The sequence below is a fragment of the Solanum pennellii genome, chromosome 3, assembly GCF_001406875.1.
Source record: "Solanum pennellii chromosome 3, SPENNV200".
Classification (NCBI taxonomy): domain Eukaryota; kingdom Viridiplantae; phylum Streptophyta; class Magnoliopsida; order Solanales; family Solanaceae; genus Solanum; species Solanum pennellii.
This window is the reverse complement of record NC_028639.1, coordinates 49,871,388-49,886,321: the sequence shown is the minus strand read 5'-3', so window position 1 is coordinate 49,886,321 and position 14,934 is coordinate 49,871,388. Positions and strand designations below refer to the sequence as shown.

The 14,934-nt window shown below is 33.0% G+C and overlaps 1 pseudogene; it reads right to left on the bottom strand.

Moving 5' to 3' along the window:
• Nucleotides 1-3,190: 3,190 nt before the first annotated feature.
• Nucleotides 3,191-14,934, bottom strand: part of LOC107013414 — a 23,847-nt pseudogene continuing 12,103 nt past the window's right edge.

Here is a 14,934-nt window from a genome sequence, read left to right as displayed (position 1 = left end):
TTCTTCTTCTTGTAAATGTGAAGTACCGATTTCAGATGCTCTTGGTTTTTTGGATTTTGATTTTATCAACTCTTCCACAAAATCAGATTCAGAATCTGATGATTCCTCGATTTCTTTTCCTTTCCTTTTCTTTCCTCTTTCTTTCGTCCTTTTCTCAGATTCATCTATTTTTTTCTTTTCTTTCCCTTTTCTCTTCTTGACGTTTTCCTTTGGATGTTTGTTTGTTTTTTTTTCTATTGTTGATTTCCCTGATCTAGATTTAACTTTAACAGATGAAGGTTGAGATTGTGTTTGTGATAAAATTTCGAAAGATGGAGTATGAAAATCGTCTGAACTTGCTTCTTCATTCAATCTTCTACTTTTTCTCGGGGTTTCGTTGCCTCTTTTCGACATTGTACGGTTTGTTTATCGCAAGAGTTGAAGATTTGAGTGCTAAAAATGAAGATTTGAATGCAAATATTTGAGAATTCTTGAAGAAGACTGTTAAGAGAGAAGTGATTTTGAGAGAAAATTTAGGCGTGCAATTTTGGTGAAAACTTTTGATAGGCGTGCAGATGTAATGATTTTTGAAAAGAGTTGGGGAAGAACAAAAATTTGGGGAATATAATTTTTTTTTTAGATAACGTTTTACAGTTTTAAAAATAAAACTGTAATTGTTTTAGATTTTGATAAAATCCCTAATATTTTGTAGTTATCTTAAAAAAGGTAACTTAAAATAATAAATTTAATTAACTACATTGATTTAAATATGGTAATTGAATTATTTAAATAAGTTAATTATTATTTTAAAAAATTAATGAGAATAATATATTATTTCTTGATATGCTATAACTTGATAATAATATGCTATAAGTAGTTTATTCTTAAAAATTTTGTTTATAACTTGATATTTAACCTCTTAAATGTGTGTGTAGTGTTATTTTTATTTAAATAATTACCTTAAAATTTAAACTCCTTAATTAAAGGTACATACATTAGCAATTCAACCTCACCCACCCACCATTTTTTCTCTCTTCATTTTCTCAACATATGAATTCTTCATAATATCTATCAAAAACTATTTTTTTAGTTTGTTTTTTTTAAAAAAAAGAAGTCTCCCTTCATTTTCGTTGCAAGATGCATGTACAACCACAACCAAGGTATTATACCGATCGGAAAGCATGCACATGATTCTGAATATTAAGAACACAATTCATGCCTATTTTGGTTAGCATCGTAACCATGATGGATTCACTATTGAAGCAGACTCCTTGTGGCTTCTTAACAAATATTGAAAATTAGAGGAATCCTCTGTAGCTTATTTCAAGTCTCTTTATTGCGTTACTGAAAATAGTCTTGTTAGTAGTGTAATAGTTTGAGAATGACCCTTTTAAATTGTTGAATACATGTATCTCATTTTTAATTCAAATTAATAACGTGTATCTCGATTTTTAAAACTGTTGGATACACATATCTCACCTTTAATGATAAATGTATCTCGCGATCATGATTTGTTTCTAAAATTTGTGTTTCAGTTGCATTTTATAGTTAGATCCACATAATCATATGTATATACTTACTATGTATCTGCGATACATGTTTTTGAATATAATGTATGAAATTGATACTTGATACATCAAACTAATACTAGATATGTGAAACTAAAACTAGATCATATAAATCGATACGTGAAATTAAAACTAGATCATATAAATAGATACATGAAACTAATACTTGACACATATAACAAATACACAAAAATAATACTAGATACTTCCATGATACATATGAACACACTTATATAATTCTCAGGTATAGTATTTAGTTTGTTGGATACATCATATATTGATAATACATACATCAAATTAATAAATTTATTATCTTAAGAGAAATAAATGAAATTAATCAAATTACATGACCAAGATATACATCTTTTGTTTAAGACTAATAATACAATGAATTTATTAATTCAAAGGATAATTTTGAAATAATAATTTAAAATTAATTAAATAGAGATACACCTCCTTGATTTTCGCCTTATAATAAGGTATTTGATTATTTTAATTTTTCAGAATTAATTATTCATGTATTATGAAAATCCTTAATTACTCATCTAATTGAGAAAACCGGTTACAACTTATTGATTCAAACAAACAAAATATGTATCTCAGTTTAAAATTCGGTAGATACATGTATCTCCGGATCCAATCTCATGTATCCTAACTTCCTAAGTATGAAAATATGGTAGAGGGAGTAATATTTGAAACTATCGGGAATATTAGTAATTAGGATCTAAACTAGTGGAATTTATGTATTAAGATAGTAAATGAAAATGGTTCAATAAAAAATAATACGATTTCTTACATGTTTCCCCATTGACCTCTAGCAAATAATTTATTAAGTCACTTTCCTATTAAATTATTATAACTAAATGAAAAATGGATTTATTTGTATGAATTTTATTTTAAATATCAAACTTAACTAGAGAAAGAAAATATTATAAAAATTATGCGGGATGAGTTCATGTGGGTGGGTTGAAAAGGAAAAAACGTTGTTATGCGGGGCAGATTAAAAAATTTACCGGTTAAGCTTAATCCGTCCACTCTGCCCGCACCATTCCATTGACATCCTAGCAGGAATTAGTAATGTAGGATTTTTTTTTTATCAAGTATTCGGTTCATTACTTCCCACCTAAACTTGTGTTTCGATTAAACCTCTAAAAAAATCTTTCCAATTATATATCGTTGAATTATTATTTGACTTTCTATTTTATGTAATTGAATCAAGGTAGATAATTGCCATACAATATTATTTTTTTGCGGCCTTCTAATTAGCTAAGAACAATTTTCTGATAAGAGAATCTCTTATCAGAAACCACTTATCTGTCAACAAATAATACATTCAATTAAGATAACAAACTACTTGTGGTAATATTTTTATCTTTCAATTACTAAATGCTATGCATTTCATATTTCAAATATTGTATTAATTTGTATTGAATTTTTTTAGCAACAAACAACTGTCTAAATAATAAAATTTGTAAGCTAATATATATACGTAAGTTAATATATATACATACATACATTTACATATCTGTAAGAGGTTCATGCATTAATTATTTCTTCTTTATTTTGGGTTTCTACTGATAAGCACATGGGTGATAAGTTAGAACTTAGAAAAGGACACAAAACTAAGAAGAAGACATTATTATTACTCTTTTTGCATCACATAATTATGTGTGAAATGTTGTTGAATATGATATTGCGACAACAATATACTCAGTACAATCTTATAAGTGAAGTCTGAAGAAGGTACAATTGAATTTCATAGAAATAAAAACAGAAATTTGGTCATCTTAATCAATTAGATTTGTGTCTTATTTGTTAAATAAGTCTTGACTAATCTGATGACAGTTTGCAATGGCTCAAACATAGTGAATGCATGACTTGCAAGTTTCACATCTTCAACTTCATAATTTACTGTAAATTTTGTGATGCATGAATTTTCATCTTTCTCATTCACTTCAAATCTAATTCCATAAAAAATATATCCAAGATCCACCTTCAATCACTTGAGATTGCTTGTATCTTTTTTCATTGTCTACTATGTTGAATCTCTCCTTGAAATAAGGTATTCCTGGTGTACCTATTTTAACCCCCAAAAAAACATAATTAATAATCATTTAATTAAGTTATTTGATGGTGTTACTAATATTTTTATAATTGTTAGTATTTATTCTTTTCTTGAGTCGAGAGTCTTGTAGAAACATGCATGCTATCTACCTTGCAAGATAGGATTAAGGTATGTGGATACTCTATCCTACACAAACCTTACTTGTGAGATTACTATGACTATGTTGATTTTGTCGTTGTACATTTAATGAAGTGAATGATTCCCCAGCCCTTTGCAACCAAATGTTGATCACCAAATGAATGAAATATTTTGTCTACATCTTACACCCTAGCTGCGTTAATTACTAAGGTCTTATACAATTTTATATTGGATATCTTTTATGGGTCATATTACCTGCAGCACTAGAATAATCAAGTAATCATGAAAGGGCGTAGAAGTGCTTACTACTATAACATACTACACTTGGCTCATATAAAACTAGCATTTCTACTGTCTACGAAGCAGATCGATCTCATTTTGCTTGAAGTTTCTAGCTCCAATATAATAAACATGAGAGATTTGATTATGTAGCTTATTACCAATGTGATTTAAGCTATATGACCTTTATTTTACATAAGAGTAAAAATTAACGCATGGGATCTTTAAATTGAAAACACAAGATCTTCATTGGATCATATCTTTTCTATTCATATTGCAAGTGACATAAGATATCATTTCTTCGATGAACATCAAACCTAAGATAGATTGATTTTACTGACCTTCAGGAAAAGTGATTTTGAGGACAGTTCCAGTACTATCATCACCTTCAATGACATCAACTTTATTAAGAAGAGTAGGCATCTCTTGCACAATGAACCTAGACAAATGCAATGTTCCATAGAGCTCCCATGCTACATTTGCAGGCACATTCACTTCTATCTCATCTGAAATTGTCCCCTTCATATTGACAGAGCACGGATGTGATAGACGCAGAACTTTTATTAAGTGACTATTCGTGAAAGAATATTATTATGTTTTAGTTTTTCTAGTGAAATTTATAGTAGCACAACATGTAAAATTTACAAAAATGTGTATATGGCTACAATTGCCAAGTTTGAATTTGGACTCAAAAGACTTCTATCTTGGCTGCTGGATAATAATATATTATAACATAAAATATGTTCTGCTGTATTAATCATGTGCTATTAAGAATAGATTATATATAAATGGTATTCCTAGGTCAATGTTGCTCCAACTGATTCTAGACTAGGGTATACATTTATATTAATGTAAACAAATGTTTAAAATACAATTAAATCAATTATAAGATACATCATTAGAGATAACCAATTTATAAACCTATATATATACACATACAATGGACTACTTTATTTTAGACACCTCAAATCATGCTAAATTTATGAGAAAGCAACTGAAACATTTTCAAATCATTTTATGAACTTATACAAATAGTTGTGAGAAAGTACTTGAAACAATTGTTTGAGACCACTATACATACCAAATTATATACAAAATTTGGTGCAAAAAGTATTAAACGCAAATTGACTGTTAAAATTATCAATATGCATATTCCACTAAAATAAAATAAAAAGTCAAAACGATAATTCAAATTTTATTTTTAAATTATGGGATGATCACAGATAGCCAAAAAAATGTAAAAGAAAGAAATATATCATGGAAAAAAGTAAAAGAAAAAAAAAGAAAATTAAGGATTCTGAGAACAGAATATTAGAATATATGAAGCCAACAGATTGAGAGAAAATTATTGGATTCAATTATATTGACAGTAATAAATCGTTTAATTATGGAATGAATATATAATCTCTTAATTACGGATAAATTTGTTATCTTTTTTTTTTTTTCGATTTTTGGTGGTTAGAATATATGAAACTAACAAATTGAGAGATAATTAAGGGATCCAATTATATTACAGTTACAAATCGTTAAATTATGGAATCATATATTCATATTATCTCTTAATTATATTAATTTATGGATCTGGTTTCTCTATTTCCTCGAATTCCCATTTCGATTAGTGACTTATGACATAAATTAAATTAAATGACTAAGATTTAATTCTTGAAGTAATCTCTAATTATAATTTAAATGATAAATATATGATATATTTAATATTAAAAATTACTATAACCCCACAATCTTAGCAACATAGACATTATCTTCTTCATAAATTTAGGAGGGAAAAAGTTCTCTTCCTAATTTTTTTTACGCAAGATGTTACTCTTATTTTCTTTTTAAGTTAATCTTTTTATTGCATTTTCCTTGAATTTTTCTTTTTATATTATTTTTCCTATTTTATTTCACCTTTTTTCTTCTATTTCCTCCAAAAATACAATACTTATTATTTGGCCGCAATTCAACGTTTGTATACTTTGTAATATCTTCTTCTTTTTTAAAAAACAAATATATAAGCTTGAAAGTTTTTCGAAGTTATTTTCATAACAGTTGAATCGATAATTCAGGTAGAAATTTACTAATTAATTACAATTTTACCTTTAGTTGACGCGTTAGCTTGGGCTTCACTTCATTTCTCAATTCTAATTTCTCATAGAAAAAGTTTCAAACAAAGATTACGATTAAAAGATTATTTAAAAGAAATTTTTTTAAAAAAAGATTCTGCATTAAAAAAAAATAGGGAGAGAACTTTATTTATGGAGAAGATAATATATTGCTAAAATCGTGAGATTATAATGATTTTCTATACTAAATATATAATGTATTTATAGTTAAATTATGATTAGAGATTCACTTTGGAAAATAAAATCTTAGTCATTTAATTTAGTCTATGTCATGTGTCACTAATCCAAATGGATACTTGAGAAAAATGGAAAGAAGAGAAATAGAGAGGAGCCGAATCCGAGAGTGTAATATTTTTTCTAAATAAATGGGCTAATAGATTTAACTGAGAAAAAATATATCATGTAAATCCCATGAGAAAATTAAGGTGGAAAGGTGGATTTAATGTCATAAGGGTAACTATGACCCTTTTTGAGAGTACACAGACAAATATGATCTTTTTTTTTTAGAGTAGAAGGGCAAATATATTGATGACATGAAGATTTAATGTTGTAGGAGTAAATATGACTTTCTTTTTACACAGAGATAAAGAGTCTAAATTCTCTCAAAGGGAATGAACAAACCTTTCATACTACACACGACCCCACCGACCCAAAGACCACCACACCCACCGGACGCAAGCAGCCACATGGTAGCGGACGGAAACAAACTTCAATATTTCAAGGAGGTCCAACTAGACAGAAACAACACACTGAACCAATCATATGACTTGTTCAAAGGACAATGACGCTATGATGGAAGACACTCAGACTGCGCAAGGGACAATCCCATTAACAGAGGAAGACAAACTCAGGGTATACCAACCCTGGTGCCTCTCTGTGATAGTCAAAGTCTTTGGCAAAAGATTATCCCATGGCTACCTGAAAAATAAGTTAACGAACCTTTGGAAATTGGCTGATCCACTAACACTAATAGACCTCGAAAGTGACTACCACTTATAAAATTTTTCTCAAGTCCAGAGCATGAGCAAAGTCCTCCATGAAGTGTTGTGGTTCGTAGTGGGATAGTTCCTATTAGTTAAAAGATGAGAACTAATTTTCGTCTCACACTAATCAACCCTGCGATTTGGGCAAGGCTACCGCAGCTCCCAACAAAATTCTATGACAAAACAATCCTAGAAAAAGTGGGGTAAGAACACGGGGCATTGCAAAAAAAATTGATATTTGTACTTCATCAACCCTTAGGGGACGCTATGCAGGGATTTGCATCCATTTACCATTAGAGGAACCAGTCAAAATAAAGGTAATAATTGATGAGTTCACAAATTGAATTCATTTAGGGCAATATTTTGATATAAAGAGTGTCCTTAAATGCTTATTTTGTCCCAAATTACTGATGAATAACCTTGAGTTTCAAGTATTCCGAATTTGAGGCAAAACATGGACACTACTTGGCAAAAAGGAGCAAAAAGGCTGGAAAGAACGACGAAATGAAGGCATGAGGATCGCCGAGTACACTTGGTGAATCGGCGATAGGTCTGAAGATCGCCTTTTGTTCTAATGTGTTGAGCCCAGAAGGAAAGGATCAAATCGGGAGTGAAAAGAAGCAGCCGACGGATCGCCGAGAAATTCTGCAAAGCAGTACTATATCTCCCAATGATCCAAAACACGAAGATGCCTGGACTAAGCAAAATATGGCGATGAAGTTATCTAAGGGCAAATCACCGATTTGATCGACAATTCCGACTAACTACGCCTAGTGAAGTGATCTGTGATCAGTTCTCAAATTGGACTAATATAGGGCTTTATTTTAATGCAAATAGTATCCTCAATTGTTTATTTTATCTCAATATCTGATAAAAACTCCTAAGTTTCAGGTATTTGAGGATTTAGTAGGAGCATGGACACTTAGGCACAAAACAGAAGCAAAATGGAGAAAAAGAGTTGAAGATACAAAGGTGCACATCGCCAAACATACTTGGTGATCCTCCATATAGCGAATTTCCGCCTTCTGTTACAACAAGTGAGCCCTGAAGGAAGTGGATTAAAAGGCAATGAAAAGGAGTAGTCGGCGCTTCGCCGTTCAGCTACGCAAAGCAAAAGATTTTCGCCCATTAATCCAGAACACATATACAAAAAAGGCAACGTGCAAGCGGCGCTGAACTGAACGAAGGGAAATTCACCGAATCACAACTAACTGTGCCGAAAGGATTCTCCAGCACGATTCTTAAGTCTATAAATATTAAACTCTTTTATTATATACATATAGGAAATTTTAGAGAGTGAAACAATTATACTTGATATTTTGTTCTTAAGTTTTCTCTCAAGTTTGGAGAGGGTTTTGTAGAAGCTTGAAGAAAGAAGCTCTTATTTCAATTTTGGAAGTGGGTCTTCTCCATTTACCTTCCCTTTCTACTTTTAAGGTTTAATCTCTTATACCCACTTGATTTCCTTATTATTTTAAGTATATTTGTGTAACACCCTAAAGACGAACTACGTGAATCTAGAGCCTAACATGTGTGTTATGAGTTGATAATGTCTTAAAATGGTTAATTATAGTTTTAAGAAGTAGTGTATAGAGTTTGGAAGAGTTTGGAGGTCAAACATCCAAGAACGTCCAAGACGTTCGAGAGTTTTGCCTTTAGACGTGTTTGTGTGTTTTAGTGTGCCTTTGCACGTTTTACGTGTTTGTTTGAGTTCAAATTGATGGGAGAGGTTTCTAACACCTAGATGTACATATTTAGGTTGGAAACGTCCGGGCACGACTCCCAAGGACCACCCTAGGGGTCCTTGAGGAGGACCCAACCTTTGGCTCAAGACTGTCATAAGACAGTCCCAATCACGCTGCGTAATCGACAGACCATAGTCTTGGGTACGCCTCGTCAAAGGGGGATGTTGATCCACATTTAGTGGTGGGATCTTAATCCCCCAAGAATTGGTCTCTAACCAAAACTACGCCACACCAGTATGGCTCGTCGTTCAAACGATGAAGCGTAGGTGTGCTCATCGTTTAACACCTGCAACTTCCTGCAGGTGTCTCGGCCAAGTGAAGGGCAATCTGGGAAATTCACCTAGCTTCTAAATAAAAGGATAAGCGTTTATTTAAGCTCTTTTTGGGTATTTTAAGTGACTTTATAATTCTAGAACCTAAAGTTGAGTTCATTTTTCAAATCAAAACCCCAAGACCCCAAATAGAATCCTCTAGAACTCAATTGAAGCTTGAAGCAAGGTTGAGGATAGGAGCTTGATTTCTCCATAAAATCTTCATCAATTTTGTGGCTTGTCTTCATCAAGGTATGGTGTTTCATCCTTGAACTCTCTTTCTTCAAGGAACCAAACTTCAAAGGCTTTTCCAAGACTTCTCAAAAGATGAAATCTTCTATTTGACTTCTACCATGGGTTCTTTCATAAAATGATTTGAATCAATGATTTATGTTATAATTAATGTTAATTGAATGATTTTAGATCAAATTCCTTATGAACCCATGCAAATCATGAAATCCTAATTTTTGGCTATATTATGGGTGATGTGATCATAGCTCTATTGTATTGAATTCTTGTGTAGATTACTTTGGGCTATTGAATTATGTAAAGATTATGTTAGAATTGTATATAGGCTACCTTAATTTAATGTTTTTCATATTGTATTATGTTAGATCATTATATGGTTTGATTATTGGTTTGGATTGGTGTGCATGTCTACTGATAAGAGCCTTTGTGGGTTGAATTGGTTAGATTGGCTAAGGATTGGAGGTGTCGATGATGGAATGGTGGTATGTTTACCTAACCTCTTCGATATCGTGTAGTATAGGCATTGCATTGTGATGATTGGTATGGTCCACTAATGGTGGCGGTGATGCTATAATTTTGAAGAATGTGGCCTTGTCGACATTACTTTATGAATTGTGATGTTATCGTGATGTAGCTTGTATAGGTGATCATTGTGAAGGCTTATATGGCTTATGTGTATGAATGAAGTGAAAGCATGTTTCCTCCTAATTGATTATAGGTGATCATAATAGACTATGGTAATGTCTTCATATGTGTATACTTGATGTTGAAGTGTGATTCTTCCTAATTGACTATATGAGTCTTATGATGAACTAGGTTGATGATTCTATAGGAGTGAATAGGGTGACTTGTAGTAGACTTGGTTGTTCTTATATGCTACTTGAATATGATTTTTCATGCGATAAGATGATGATGTGTGTGTCTTGTTATGGTAGACCTATGTCCCTCTACTTGATGCATGAAGAATATGAATATGACTAAACTTAGTAGGCTAAAGCACCTTTGTCAGGTATGTGTATGTATGAGTGAAATATGACCTTAAACATGGTTAAGAGGGTCATTAACTTGGAACCTTCAAACTAGAAAGAAGGTTATGATATCCTTAAAGTTAAAAGCTGTAATGGTATCCTTCTTGTGTGAATGATGAACTTAGGGGTAGGTTGGATGGAATGACATGAAACCATCCTTAAGAAAGTCATTGGGTTATCCTAGTAACCATTGTGTGGAGCCCTAGTGGACCCATCCTTTGTAGGAGTTTTATGATCAGGTAATGACTAAAATATCCTCTTCATATGCTTCTTATGTGATTGAACTTACTCTGTTAGAACATGGCTAGCACCGAGTGAATATTCTAGGGGAGTGACTCTACTTAAATTCAGACTAGAGACAAAGACCTTGTTAGGACAGACTCCGGATTCCATGCCTAGCTAGTATGGTCTACGTTGGTTAATGCCTATTCTCATCATGTGAAATGCATTATAGTATTTGATAAGTTCTACAACGTGTAGGTAGTGGAATGGGATGCTATCTATACATTGCACGAGTAGGCTTTGAAGGTGCTAGTATGTGGTTTCCCTAGGTCTTCTCCAAGACCATAATGTGAAGTCTTCTAAATGTGAATGTCTCTTAAGTGTCTTAATGACTATTGATTGACTTAAGTTAATGCATGTGAATGAAAAGGTACTTATCTAGAGTAGCTTTAAGGATTGCTTAGGTAGGCTTGAAGAGGTTGTATGGGCGGTCTCTTCATGTCTTACTTAGGTGAGTCTTAGAGTAATTCTAGTTAGGGAGTCTAATGATTAAATGAGAATAATATTATCTTATGTAGTCTTAAGGATTGTTTATATGTGCTTGGAGAGGGTGTATTGGTGGTCTTTTCTTGTCTCCTTAAGTAAGTCTTATGATAACCTTTGGTAGGAGGGTTATATGCTTATATGTTTGAAGTGATGTTGATGCTATATTATGGATTACTTGGAATCTGACTATACGTGCTTATGTTGACTTGTAAGTGGTTTCTTATATTTGTGACGAGATTTTATTAAAAAAGAGCATGAAAGCATATTATAACTCAAATATCCTTTTAGCATGATTTTATTGCATGTCACCATACTTAGTGCATTCTAATGCACTTATTCTATATATTTTCTTATCTTTAAAGGTGTAAGTGACATTTGAGAGGAGTCATTTTAAGTGAAGCTTGGAATTGACATCCATTCAAGCAAGTTGTGGTATGTCCTCAATTGATTCGAGGACATAGTCATGTTTAGTTTTTCTTGTTATGAGACATTGTATTAGGCTTTGATATTTTCTAGTTTTGTTGATTAATGGGCTGCGACCCAAGATATTCGTGTGTCTAATATGGAGACAATGAGACTAATCCTTTCCTATGATTTTCTATAAAGAGATTTTGAAGTATTATTCGATTGTTGTGAAAAGTTTTAATTCTGCACTACTTTTCATATATACATATGTGATGAATGATGTCTAAGGGCTTGTGAAAGACCTCCGAGAGGTTGAGTACGCCGTGTGGCGACTTGAAGGATGCCCTATCTTCTATGGTGTACTTTGGGTTGTGAAAATTTGATTATTACTTGATGTGTGGCTAAAAAACCCTATTCTTGGGGTGTGATTTAGCAATTATTGGTTGATTAATTTGTTGGGTCTTGCTTGCTTGTAGCTTAGATTACATTTTAATGGTGATTTCACTTAGTTATTATGGTTTAATCTAATGGATTTGTAGTCGCAAATACAAAATCACCAATATGTTTTTGGATTGCTCGAGAAAGAGGTCGTCAAACTAAGACCGCTAGACTGATCTCCTAAGAAGTGGGTGGACATGAGGTTCAGCCCGAGAGGGTGAGCCCTAGTCCCATATCCAAGCACTCCCATGGAAAGAGCGAGTGTGGATAAAGCGTAGGCTGGGTAGTTTAGACGAATGGGTGTCCGAGAGGAACCATTTGACATGGGGTAAGTTTCCCGAGAGGGAACTTGCTTTCACCTAAATCTTAGGAGGAAGGGATCAAAATGGTCCTTCTTTGGGTTAAGGCTCAAAGTTATCCTTGAATTTTCACATAGAGCAGTAATAGTCCCTCATGTTTGCAATATTGGTGCACTTTTGGTTCTCATCCAAAATTTTATCTATTTTTTAACATTTGATTTTATCCATAACCTATATATGAGATGCGCAATCGTCATTTTATATATTTAGTAGAAATAACAACTCCATATGAAAGTATGTGAGAAGAAAAATACTTTGTTTTGTTTAGTAGAAATCATATTGCAGGTAAAGTCAAGAGGTTCATCACGACAATTTCACGTGCAATAGTACAATTTTTTATTTTTCCGCAAATTCATATGTTAAGATGTTCTTAGTTTAGTTGCAGTAATATTTCTAGTGAACAAAACAAGGTGTTTTTCTTATGACCTTCTCTCAGATAGAGTTATTATTTCTACTAAATCTATAAAAAGACGGTCGAACATTTCTTATTTAAAATTCTGGGAGGCAAAATTTTAGGGGAGGACCAAAAGTGCACCAATATTGCAAACATAAGGTACTATTAGTTCTCTATGTGAAAAATCAAGGATCACTTCGAGCCTTAACCCAAAGATGAGGGACTATTTTGAGCCTTTCCTCTAAAAGCTTAGCCTAGTCATCATTGTTTTGTGAAATTAGCTACCGAAAGCATGTACCAACTACTTTTATCTTCACATATAGCGATCACACCCCAAAGAACTTTCCCTCATATTTGATTTTTCCTTTAATTTTTGCTATTTTACTACTTGTGACAAAACCTCTTTATGATGTTTGGCAATCTGGTGTCACAAATTAAATTTGTTTTGTTTACATATTTGAAAATGTTTTAAACTATCACTATTTAGAACAAAATTTTAAGTAGCTACTACTTTCACTACCACTCCCTTGGTACACGACCCTAACCCTTGGTTGGGTTACTAAACTAGTTTCTATTCGTAGAGACTCATACTGTAGGCTAGTGTCGTTGATCACGAGCTATAAAACATTTAAAGAATAAAAATGGCGCCACTGTCGGGGAGTGGTGTCACGTGAAAATGTAGTTACTCATAGTTTATAGTTCTTTATAGTGTAGGTTTACTAACCTTAATTTTAGTTTTTCTTTCGTTATTCTCTTTCGACAACTGGGAAACAACAATGGATGACCATTATGGATATCACACAAATCACCCTCTGCTGAAGTTATTAAACTTCAGGGATAATCCGCTGACATTTAAACAAGAGGGGGAAGACACTATTACAGAATTGTAACTGAGGTTCAAAGAAATATTCCAAACACGCCCATTCCATGGAACGCCAGATGAGATACTGCTGCATTGCTTCTATAGAGAGGCCTAGAGCTAGAGAATAGAGGAATATATGAACACCTTTTTGAAGGCGGAATGATGAGTCAACCCTACAAAGTTGTTGCAACCCTACTTGACAGCACAGTTGAAACAACCGAAAAGTCTCAAAAGAAATACGAGTGAGTAAACTCGTGACACAGGTACACATGTTGTCCAAACAGGTAGAGGGGTTGGAAGAACAAGCAAGAGAAAAAGACCAAAATTTCTCCCTTCAAGAATGCACCCAAGGAAAGGGGCAAGGAGCTTGATTGAGTAACGATCCCTTTTCAGTCATTCAAAAGAAACTTGAAGAGCAAGATAAGAAGTTGAATGGCATGAAATACAACATCGAAATGCTTGATGAGAAAACCATCGCAAACTCCATGAAAATGCAACTACAAGATACACAGATAAACCACTTAATGAGTGGTCAATACCCACCATTAGTTGACTACACCATGGGTGACTTCGAGGATGAAGAGTAAACATTGATTTGCGTCGTGCCACGACATTAACTAAGGCGTTGTTTTGGAGGAAACCTAAAACCCTTTGTTATCTTTTATTCTAGTATCGAAAAAATAATAATGATGACGGTTTTACAGGTTGAAGTGCGTAAGGTGCCTTTAAGGAATTGTAGGGGATACTTAATATGTTCAGTTGGCAAATCACTAAGCCATTCGGTGCACTAAATTCAAGCAACCAATTGATCTGAAGTATCCCCCAAGTTGGAACCTATAAAATGCGGCGAGCCAGAGAATTTATTGGAAAATATCAGTGAATTTATTGGAAAATCTCCAACAGTGTTGGCGATAGCAATGGAGACACCTGTCAGGATTCTTGCATGATCTGAAGATTCTGATTCATTCAGCGAGCATGTAAGTCCATTAGTGAAGTGCCAGTTAGAATGGCAATCTTTCCTATGGTCACTGATTGAATGTCCCGGAATCTTAAGAAAGCTCTCAAAAAAGAATTCCCAAATTGGCATCTCTGCACATGTAGCCATAAACACGCCTTCATCAATTAAGTATTGTAGTTATCAATTTGCGCTATGAGTAACTATCACATCAGCACTGAGCTAGTTAACTCTGGAGCAACTATTGCGAAAAGAAAATTTTCCACCCCCTCACCCCCCACCCCCCCA